Below are 12,436 nucleotides of genomic sequence, written 5' to 3'. Positions count from 1 at the left end.
GGTTCAAGTCATCATTAACACAATACATAGTCCAGCGCACCTAGGAGAAAAAGCTATGCTAGACAGCATTCAACACATTTGGTTCAACAAACATCTACGAGCCGCAGCTAAACAGAAAGTTCGTACCTGTATGATATGTTGTCAGTTTAATCCAGGTAAAAGCATCCCCGTAGAACAGGGTGGATTTCAACCTCCCGAAGTCCTCCAGATGGATTATATCCAGATGGAACGATGTCGAGGATTCAAATATGTTCTCGTAATTGTCTGTGCTCTTTCCCGTTGGACAGAAGCCTACCCGGTTTCAGATTACACTGCCCCGACTACTGCCAAACAGTTAGTTCGAGAATTCTTCCCACGGTATGGTTTGCCACGTGTTGTCTACTCAGATAACGGCCAGCCATTCTCATCCGAACTAATGAAACACGTTTCCCTTTTGTTAGGCTACCAATGGAAATTCCACTGTGTCCGACATCCCGAGGCAGCAGGTCTCGTGGAACGCCATAATCAAACTCTGAAAATTAGATTGTCCAAAATATGTAGAGAAAAAGGTGTCGATTGGATAGTAGCCTTACCAGTTGCACTCTTTTACATGAGAATGGTAGCACATTCTCGAACAGGGCTATCCCCGTACGAGGTGATCTTCGGTAGACCACCAAATATGTGGGGGACGCCTATACCTCGCAAAATCACTGATGTTGACTGTAATATGCTGACAGATTACCTGGCTTCCGTGATGTCTGCACTACAATCTTGTCGTTCACAGGTAGCTGCAGCTTTTCCCGATAACACTGAGGTAAAGCCCCATGACGTGGTTCCAGGTGATATGGTCCTAGTGCGGAATTTCGACCGGAAGACCCAACTGGAGCCTAGGTGGAGATCGCCAAAGCTTGTTCTACTGGCAACAAGGACAGCCGTGAAGATCGAGGGACGTAAAGGGTGGTTGCACTCGAGTCATATCAAGAAATTTTATGGACTACCGTCCAGTGTGGACACTAAGCCCTGCATTTCCTCACAGACTGATTCAAAGCTCCCCTTGGTTGAACCCATGAAAACTGAACTTTATAAACTAAAATTAAGGTCTAGTAAGTCAGACAATTTGATTGTTTAAGTCCTCTCCAAGGTGAATCGGTTGAATTTGTCTCTGACATGTATCCTCTAGACCAGAATAGAGAAAGAAATCAACAGATGCAGTTTAAAAAGCATGCGTATTGTAAATCACTTCGTAGTCACTGCAGAGTAACCTTATTAATTTTGTTTTTTCTAAGTCTTCTGATCATCATTTCCAGTATACTATTGCATATGTTTTACCCTATTTTTAAGCGTGCTCACAATGTAACTGCAGAACACTCTTTTAGTGAATTACCTCCGCATGAGTTGTCTTATAGATTTGCGCTGCGCAACAACACATTCATTAGTATGTTACATCATTCCCATCAGACCAGCAATGCCACAAATTGTTGGATATGTGGCCGACTCCCTCCCTATCAGAACTATAAGGGAGTTTTGCCCCTCTTTCCATATCCGTTCACACACAATGGCTCCTGTGGAGCATGGTTTAGTTTGATTAATTCCCTAGATTCAAATTCCGCAGTTTATCAAGGCAACTGGGTATGGGGAAACCTGAACCTAGTTTTGCTTAAAGTCTGCTACCCTAACAAGGAGGGACTTCCCAAAAGAACAGGAACTGATCTAGAAAATGAAGTATATGGATTAGGTAATTTTACACTTAACCTCATGATCCTGAACGTTGAATCTGAAGCTACACCAATCTTGCCCGCCATGTCAGTATTCCCAGTAAAAGGGGAATTATGTGTAAGAAAGAATGGTTCCATACACATGGGCCATAGTAAATGCACCACTGTAATAAAATTCAGTGATCAAGGCAAGTCTACATTTAGAGCTTCCCGTCATTCCTACTTCATATGTGGCCAAACCGCATATATACGTCTACCTCTAGATTGGGATGGTACCTGTTACATAGCATTTCTTCTGCCACCTGTTTTCCTAGCTCCTCCTGATTATCACAGAAATACCCATTTAGTACACAATAGACAGCAGAGAGATCTCCCAATTGTCGATTACACTGAAACAGCATGGGAGCAATACACAGATTTCAATAAAGGTTTCTTTCCCTATATAGGTACAGTCACTAATAGTAAGCTGATACGTAGATTAACTAGAACCCTTGAAGCAGTCGTGAACGAGACTACTTCCGCTTTAGGCAATTTAACAGAAGAGCAGTCTGCTATGCGGATTGTTGTGCTTCAAAATCGTCTTGTCCTTGACGTCATCCTGGCCGATAGGGGCGGAGCTTGTAGGGTCATCGGATCAAGTTGCTGCATTTTCATACCAGAAAATTCGCCGTCAGTATATAAAGCCATAACCCGCCTTCCTAAGATTATAAGCCAGATACACCAGAGTCCAGGCACCTGGACTTGGTCCGGTTGGTTCTGGGGCGTGTTGTCCGCCTGGGGATGGAGGATCCTATCCTTCCTAGGTATTGGCTTCCTCATACTATTCAGTTGCTGCTTATGTCTACAATGTGGGCCAGCGATTTGCGGCCTGTGTGCTACATCGTGTATCCCACCTCCAAGTTTTCATTCAAAATCCCGGAAGAAGAAAGAAGAACAAATGATACTATATGAACAGATCGATGGATTGATGAAGATCGATATCACCTGAGGGTCCGTAGGGGACAAGGAGGGAATGAGGAAATATGAATTTTGTGATCAGTTATGTCCCCTATCGTAGACCCCAACGGCTCCATGTGCATGCTATAAGTACATGTATGTTCCCTCCAGTTCCAGCTCTGAAGACGCAAATACATGTGCGTCCACCGTCAACATGTCCTCTCTCAGATCCGCCATGAATGGGTCAGATATTCCATTCCTAAGTATGAAAGGCCACCGACTTTATGTGGTTCACTTTCCACATTTTACAGATTCAGGCGAGTAGGCCCTGAATTCTGCCATCAAACCTTTCCTGCTTTCTGCCTCTGAAAGCTCCAGCCCGAGCCCGCATCTGTATCCATGAACTTTGTCCTACTCCCTGCGCGGCTAACGGTGCCTGATCCAGCCAGTTGCCTGCCAAAAACTGTATTTCACCTTCAAGTTATCTGCTCCGCTCCTCATCCGATGCATTCCTGTCTAGTAGTTTTAGGTAAACATTCCTCCAGCTACCGTGCAAGGGGCCAGGCCTCGCTGTCCTCGTGCAAGTAATTCATAGCCCCTGTTACCATGGAAGATTCCTACCCCCTCGCATCTCATGTAGACATTTAGACGCCCGTACACGCACTAACAGTCAGTATAGAATAGATTCCGTCCGAGAGACCTTTCCTTTTGGATAATACAGTTCTTTAAACATAGGATATTAGATATGATTTGGGATTAGGTTGACATAACCCCCAGACTTCTGTCTCTACATGTAGAGCTAAATGTCAAGTCCCCTTCACCCTCTAGTTGCACGTCAATCACATGTCATGCGGCTGCGCGCGCATCTCTGCCAAATATTTCTGCTGACATTGCAGGATTCTCTTATGGATCCACCCACTTGTGACATCATGTATAATGACGTTTTATAAGTTACGCCTATATGTCCGCCTTTTTTAGTTACGTATGCCTATTTTATCTGTATTATCAGCTGTTACGCCTCTTGCATCTGTTTCACTGTAATGCATTTCCTATAAAACTGATTACCTGTCAATAATGTATGCCCTTCCTTCCTGAACTCTCGTGGTGATGGAATTTGAAGCCTGCAATTCGAATTGTATTTCCTTTGTCAAGGAATAAAGCCTTTTAGAACCTCTAATACCACGGATTCTGCCTCTTATATTTACTGAGTTATTCTTACTAGACTTTACCGCATAAAAAATAGTACCGGTAATGAAATATTTACCACATTGTCCTTGACGTCATCCTGGCCGATAGGGGCGGAGCTTGTAGGGTCATCGGATCAAGTTGCTGTGTTTTCATACCAGAAAACGCGCCGTCAGTATATAAAGCCCTAACTCGACTTCATAAGATCGTAAGCCAGATACACCAGAATCCAGGCACCTGGACTTGGTCCGGTTGGTTCTGGAGCGTGTTGTCAGCCTGGGGATGGAGGATCCTATCCTTCCTAGGTATTGGCTTTCTCATTCTGTTCAGTTGCTGCTTGTGTCTACAATGTGGGCCAGCGATTTGTGGTCTGTGTGCCACATCGTGTATCCCGCCTTCGAATTTTCATTCAAGATCCCGGAAGAAGAAAGAAGAACAAATGATGCTATATGAACAGATTGATGGATTGATGAAGATGGATATTTCATAAGGGTCCGTAGGGGACAAGGAGGGAATGAGGAAATATGAATTTTATGGTCAATTGTGTCCCCTATCTTAGACCCCAACGACTCCATGTACATGCTACAAGTACATGTATGTTCCCTCCAGTTCCAGCTATAAAGACGCAAATACATGTGCGTCCAACGCCAACATGTCCTCTTTCAGATCCGCCATGAATGGGTCGAATATTCCATTCCTAAGTATGATTGGCCACCGACTTTATATGGTTCACTTTTCTAGTTTTACAGTTCAGACAAGTAGGCCCTGAATTCTGCCATCAAGCCTTTTCCTGCTTCTGCCTCTGAAATGCTCCAGCTTGGACCTGCATCCGTATCCATGAACTTTGTCCTACTCCCTGCGCGGCTAACGGTGCCTGACGCGGCCTGTTGCCTGCCAAAAACTGTATTCAGCCTTCAAGTTATCTGCTCCGCTCCTCATCCAATGCATTCCTGTCTAGTAGTTTAGGTAAACATCCTTCCAGCTACCGAGCAAAGAGCTCGGCCTCGCTGTCTTTATGCAAGTAATTCATAGCCCCTGTTACCATGGAAGATTCCTGCCCCCTCGCATCTCATGTAGACACATAGACGCTTGTACATGCACTAACAGTCAGTATAGAATAGATTCCGTCCGAGAGACCTTTCCTTTTGGATAAAACAGTTCCTTAAACAAAGATATTAGATACGATTTGGGATTAGGTTGACCTGACCCCCCAGACTTCTGTCTCCACATGTAGAGCTAAATGTCAATTCCCCTTCACCCTCTAGTTGCACGTCAATCACACGTCATGCGGCTGCGCGCGCATCTCTGCCAAACATTTCTGCTGACTCTGCAGGATTCTCTTATGGATCCACCCACTTGTGACATCATTTTAAATGACGTTTCTAGTATACGCCTGTTACTACGCCCATTTTCATTACGTATGTGTATTCTTATCTGTATTATCAGCTGTTACGCCTCCTGCATCTGTCTTAATGCAATGCTTTTCATATATATATTGTTACTTATCAATAATGTATTGCCTATCCCTTCCTGAACCTTCGTGGTGATGGAATAAGATTGCCTGGTTCGAACCATAATTCCTTTGTAAGGAATAAAGCCCTTTTCAGAACCTCTAATACCACGGATTCTGCCTCTTATTTTGACTGAGTTATTCTTACTAGACTTTTCCGCATAAAAAATAGTACAGGTAATTTAAATATTTACCACAGGTGAACAAAGCGGGGCAGCCGGGCACGCAGATACGTCCGGGCCGTCCGAGGCTTGGAGATGCTCACAAACGCCGATTCCGGCGGGAGGGTGAAGGTGCACAGCGAGCCTCCAACGAGCGAGGTGACAGGGGCAGCCCAGCACAGCGTAGGGGGAGCGGCTCCGATCGAGCGAGGCTCTTCCCAAGGCGGGGGCGGCTAAGCAGGTCCTGGTCACGGCTCAGGGAGGGACTGGGGCACGAGGGTCACAGCTCCGGCGAGGGAAAGGACACCACAGTCCAACGGCAGGCGAGTGAAGATCAGGTAGAGCCCAATGGTCCTGGGGCTCAGTTCAGGGGGCAAGCTCAGTTCCAAGCCCTTGGAGATCGTTTTGGAAAAGCACAAGTCTTGAAAGTAAAAATAAAGCAAAGTCTTCAGCAACAGTTTCTCTTCTCCCCTTTGGCAGCAAGGTCACCACTGCAGGCCAATCCCCCAGGATAGGGACAGTCTTCCTCCTACAGCTTTCCCGGTGCCTCCTCCTCAGGCAGAGATTCTTCTTGGTCAAAAGCGGATCTAGTTTCTTAGGAGCAGGGCTCCTACATTTATACAGCAAATCTTTTGTTCTCCCAGGCCAGGGGGGCCCTTGCCTAGTCCAGTCCGGTTTCTGAGCACTTTGTTTACGCGATGCAGGCTTCTTCTTTCAGAGTGCAGGGCAGAGTCATCAGACGCTCCACAGGGGGCGGAGCCGGCATTGAGGTGGCAGAGCACTGTCCTATTCAGAGCCTAGGAGTACTCATCCCACCCATCTACCTGTCGATCGTCCTATTCACCACCAGGCTACCTAGCCCCGCCCATCTGGGTTCCCCCAGCCCTGTCACTCATACCAGCCAGACATCAGATACACATCACGCAGAGGCGGGCTGAAATGTTTAGGCAAGCAAAGGCCAGCTTTCTAAAAGCGGCATTTGCAAACACAGAATATTAAAATAAACCTTGGGAAAAGATGTACCTTATTATTCCGAGTTCAGGCATACTAAACTCGATCTTCTACCATGTTCCCTGGGTCGGTTAGGATCATAGGGTGTAACAATCCAAGCCGCCCATACTGGCCTATGAGAACAGGGTAGCCTTGCAGTAGTGAACAACAAGATGGCGGTAATTCACTACTAGGACATGCCACGCATCCAGGCTTGTCCTACCTTATGCTTCCAACGCACCCTGCCCGTGGGCCTACCAGAGGGGTGACTAACATGAAGTTAAGGGAAGGTTTAGGGACCGGCAAGTGTGGGCACTTGCCAGTCAGCATGTCAGTACCAGACTGCACGCAGATTCTGCGATGGCAGACCTTAGACATTTTTTACCGGCCGCTTCTGTGGGTGACACAACCCGTGCTGCAAGCCCACCAGCGGTGTTTGCATTTACATGCCCTGGCGCTCCTGGCGCACTTTACTGGGGTCTGACAGTAAATCAAACGATCCAATCATGGAATCCAACCAACATATACAATTTACATAGGGAGCACTCGCACCGCGACACTGGTTGGCAGTGGCACAGCGCGCTGAGCGGCCAACACCATAAAAACACATGAGGCACAGCGACAAAAAGAGGAAGGGAGACTCACGCCAAGGTGCCAGGTCTAACACCCAACATGCCGTAGTTGCTGACACCCCTCAGGAACCCTGTGACACCAGCCGAGCTGCGCTACAATGAGGCACATGGTCGGAGCAGGAGGGTGATTGAGACGACATTCGGCCTCCTGAAAAGCTGCTTTCGCTGCCTGGACAAGACCGGAGGGGCCCTCCCATATGAGCCTGCAAAGGTGTGCAAAATAATACTGGTCTGCTGCATGCTACAGAACATGGCGGTGCGGAAGGAGGTGCCTCTCATCCAGGATGACGATGACGACGACCAACGTCCGGAACCTATGGAGGATCCCGGCCTGGGCCAAGATGCCAGTGATGATGAAGATGATGGTGACGTCCGCAACCAGCTCATCAACAACTTCTTCACCTGAATGTGAGTTTCCAGGGTTGTTATGTGAATGTATGGAGGTAGCCTGGAATGTGTTCAGCCAGCTCTGTTGCTGTCTGAGTGTGTCTGTGTGCCACTTGACTGGATGCGAGCTGTGATGTGTCCATTCAGGTGGTGTGTACTCCACAATAGGGTAGTACTGCTAACTAGTGTTTGTGTAGGTGTTTTGCAACATGTTTTGTGCATGTGTATTGCATTTCTCTCCTGTTCGTCTGTGCTTTTGACTGTATCTTGTCTGTCCTTCCCAGGGTCCTTTGCCTGTTGTGTGGTCAACACTGACCCCCAACACCCAGAAGCCCACACCAGTGTGGAAGTTGACAATTCCCATCAACTGATGTACCAGGCATCCCTGGACTTCCATTCTCCAACACATTGTGAGCGTGTGTCCACTGTTACGTATGAGGTCTGACGCGGGTGACTATCATGCATACGCGTCGGACAGGCATGGTCCGAGAGAGGCGCACGCCTTGGTCATTGAATCGTATGGAGACGGGTGCATGTGTATATTCATAATACGTGTTGTACAGTCAGTTGAACGAGCCTGGCGCACCCATTGGCTCAGGACTGTCATGGAGACGGATGCGGATTCACAACTTGTACGAGTTGTGCACTGGAAATTCAGTTGGATGCCTACAATAATGTTGCAATTTCAAGTGTTTCATGAAGGTGAAGATTTGAACGATGCGGAAGGCGTGTACGAGTCGTACTTTCGAATGGATTGGCCAGATTCATGGGAAGCAACTGTGTTGGACCTATCACTTGGGACACATGGTACAGAGTCTGCCTCTGCAGCACAGATATAAGGCTGGCTGGTCCCCAGGGAGCTCAATTGCCTGCACTACATGCTACTGGACCACATCCATGGTACCACTGATGCTGTCTATGCATCCTCTGGCTCCTGCTATGGCACGTACACTGGAGAGGGCCCCAGCCTTCACTGAGGAGGAGAACCAGGCCCTGCTGGACGGGCTCCTTCCAGAGTACAGAAAGATCTATGGGACACCAGGGGAGCAGGTGAGTGTGCTGTCCACTGCCTTCCTAATTATGCATGTTGTCTGACTAGCAGTACTAGCAGTGTGTACACCAGTGGCAAGCATTCTCACTGACTACTTTCATCCACCAAAGTGTGTAGGTACATGTAATGAATACTTTTCCTGCTGCTAAAGTGCATTATTGCAAGCTTAAACTATCCAGGCATTGTTAACATGTCAGACATGCATGTGAGTTTTCATTCCCCATGGTTGCACTACCTGTGTAATTTATTTCCCTTTGTGATGATGACATGTATATCCAATTGTGTGCTGCACAAATCTGGGGCATGTGTGTTAATGTACTTTTCACTTTGTCATCCTCACAGGTTGATGCCCACCAGAAGCAGGAGATCTGGCTGACCATCGCCCCGGGCTGTTCGTTCTGTGGGGGTCTACAAGCGCCACATCCGCAACTGCCGGAAGAGGTGGCAGGACCTTCGGGGCTGGGCCCGGAGGATAGCTAGAGTCCAGCTGAAGCTGTCACCTCCACGCAGGAGGGGCAGACACCGGACCCTGACTCCCCACATGCTCCGCATACTGGCGGTGGTCTTCCAGGACATGGATAGGCAGCTGAAGGCCAGACAGCAGCAGGAAGGGGGTAAGTCCATGCCTAATCTTTGTACTATGTCTGACATGCTAATTGCAGTCTTTTGGCCTGGTCACACTTCCACATTACGTAGGTCTTGTAGTCCAATACTCAGGTCCCTCAATAGTGTGATGCACCCTCCTCATCTGTTCCACAGGTGTGGCCCCTACAGTCTGTTGCTTGTGTTACTAGGGCACTGTGTCCCTGCAGTCAGCTATGCTTCATCTACCGGACAGCATCTGTACCCGTGACTCTGTTGTGTGTTTCATGCGTGGGTCAATTGTTTGCCCAATGCCTGAGATCTGACATGTGATCTGTGTGTGCCCATGAGATGTGTTCCAATTGCTGGTCTGACTCGCCACATGTGGCTGGGGTATTACAAACAAACCCATGCAGCAGGGGACTCCAATTTGTGGGCCTCAGGAGTATGTATATAAAGTATGTCACACTCGCTTAGGCACCTGACTACTGTCCAGGGCCAAACACTGTTTCACGTAGACCTGGCCAGTCATGCCTCCTCAAGGGCATTTAGAAACACTCTGTAATCCCACTCCAATGTATCAACTTACAGGTTGTGCTTAGTGACATGTGCCCTCAGGTGTCTGCCTCTGTGTCATTAGGGTGTGGCTTGTTGTTACGTACAACTGGGGTGTCCATGATTCAGAGAGTCAGCATGACATCTACGATGTGACTGTGAGAGACAAGACCTGTGTGACATATATGTGTGTGATCATCTGACAGCGCACAATGGTGTATGCAACTGTGTCCCTCATGCAGCTGGGTTATATGCATGGCAGACTGTGATGTGTTAATGTACATGGATTTGTGTTTGCTGAGACTCATATGAATGATTATCATGATGTGGGGTCTTCTGGGTCCTGGATATGTTGTTTGCATGGGATGGGCAAGTGCGCTGGTCATCTGCAGAGTCAGATTTACCCCTGAGCTAGGATTGTGTGTCAGTGCATGTTGTTGTTGTCTGGATGCCCTGCCCCTGTGACAGGAGACAGTGTTGACTGACTTTCAGGGCATCCCAGTGCCATGGCATTGAACTTTCTATGAGTGAGCCTGCGTTGTGTTCAAGTGTGCACCATGCACCCCATTGTGGCCTTGCCCATCAGGACATGAGTACATCATAGTGTGTGTTGCTTTCATGCACCCCAAGCATGTGAAATAAGTCTCTGCCCATCCCTTCATCCGGACACCTGTACTGAGTCAGTCGCAAGAGATGTGCTGTGTATCTAGTGACATACTCCTACATGTTCACTTGCATGTACAACTAATGTGTGGGTGGTCCATGTTGGCACATTGGTGTGTTAGCATCCAACATGCAACGAACATATGTGTTAAAGTCAAGGAGGGATATGTGTGCCATGGTTGATGTTGAGAATGACATTTGTCTCATCCTAAACAGTGTTGGCACTTTGAGCTGTGTTCAGCTGATGATGACAGGGCTTGCCCTGTGATGTGATGCACTCACTGTGGTGTGTGCAGTTGGTGCAGGTGACTGATGTTGTTCTGTTACTTCCTATTCCTATCCAAATACATCCACGGCCACAGGAGGGGACAGCTCCACGGCCCAGGAGGAGCCACAGAGCCTGACAGGGACAGAAGGAGAGGAGTCAGGTGGACCATTCCCCCCAGCTGAATGCCACAGCAGCTCTGAGGATGACTCCCCTGTGGAGGCGGGTGTCAGCAGCCACCAAACACCAGCTAGTGAGGTTGTCTCCGCCACCACCTCCACCACCACCACCCCCCTCCCATCGGCTCCCATCCCAGAGGACCCTGTGGGCTCCCGTGTTCGTGAGCATGTCCCCTTTGTGCCAGGCACCGCACCCCCTGCCCCTGTGTCCCCTGCTGCCCTGAGTGAGGAGTCTGTTGACTTACTGAGACAGATCCATGTAGGGCAGGCGTCGATTTTGAAGGTCCTCCATGCACACACAGGTCTGTTGACACAACTGGTGTCATTCATGGAGGGCATTTCCTCGGACATGTCTGCCCTACAGAGGACCAACCAGTCCTTGGCCTCCTCCCTGATGGCAGCAGTGTCCCCCTCCAACAGTCCCACACCCCTCCTACCCCTGCACCACCCATGATTCCTAGCACCCTACCTGTCCCAAGCACAGAAACCCCCAAACCAAGGGCTAGATGTGCACACAAGCAAGCGCAGGGGACTGATTCCACACTCACAGGGGCTGGTTTGCTGACACACACACAGTCATCCAAAACCACTCCACAGTCCTTCGAGACCTCTCCCTCCCAGCCTCCTGCCCTTGCCCCACCTGCAACCCCATCCCCCCAGAAGCTCTTCCTCTGTGACCTTGGCCTCTTCCCCACCGACCCAGCCGATCCTGATGACAAGGGGAAGAGGAAGTCCCCACACACAGAAGGGAGTGCCCCTCACACCCGGACACCCTCCCCCAGGTGCAGTCAGACTGAGAGGCCCACCCGCAAGTCCCCCCGGCGCAAGAAGAGCAAGACCCCCCCGCCACCACGCAGCTCCAAGGCAAAGTCTCCGTCTTCCATCCCCCAGGCCACCACTCCCTGCCCCGGGTTCCCCCACCCACAGATACACCATCCCCAAAATGCTAAGGCCATCCCCCCCCCTAGCACTTGCTCCTCCACACCTGGTCAGACAGTTGGGACCACTGATGTGGTGACCGTGTCCCCCCCCCTGCCCTGCCAAACTCACCTGTCCGCCCTTCCGCTCCCATGGATGTAGGCACTGCTTTGGAGTCCACGACCACCCCTTCTGACTTGAGAACTGCAGTGGTGAGCCAATCCACTCCATCTGACCTGCCGACTGGAGTTGTGCCGACACTCACCCCATCTGATTTGTGCCCCACAGTTGTGACAGCATCCACCACTTAAGTCAGCTCCACTGCAGTTGCAAGTGTCTCGCCTGCATCCCCCACCTCTTCACTGCCTCCTTATGCTGCACCCTGATCCTGTCCCTGCGATGCCTGGCCTGCCCCCATGTCTGCCCTTCCGAGGGGATGACACCGGTCCTTAGCAGTGCAGGCAAGCAAGGTGTGGCAGTTGTCACTCTAGTTCACTCCTTGGCATTTTGACATGGACTGACCATTGGCCTTTTGGTTGCACAGACGTTTAGCATTTCATATACTGAATTTGTCACTCTAGTTCACTCCTTGCCATTTGGACATGGACTGGCCATTGGCCTTTTGTTGGAACAGACGATTCACTTTTCATATGCTGAATAAAGCTTTTTTCTTTGTCCCTGTGAACTTGATTTAGCTGTACATCATGTTGAGGTTGTTTTAGATGCCC

Source organism: Triturus cristatus, chromosome 2_2, assembly GCF_964204655.1.
Source record: "Triturus cristatus chromosome 2_2, aTriCri1.1, whole genome shotgun sequence".
Classification (NCBI taxonomy): domain Eukaryota; kingdom Metazoa; phylum Chordata; class Amphibia; order Caudata; family Salamandridae; genus Triturus; species Triturus cristatus.
The sequence above is the reverse complement of the archived record's forward strand: the minus strand, read 5'-3'. Positions refer to the sequence as shown.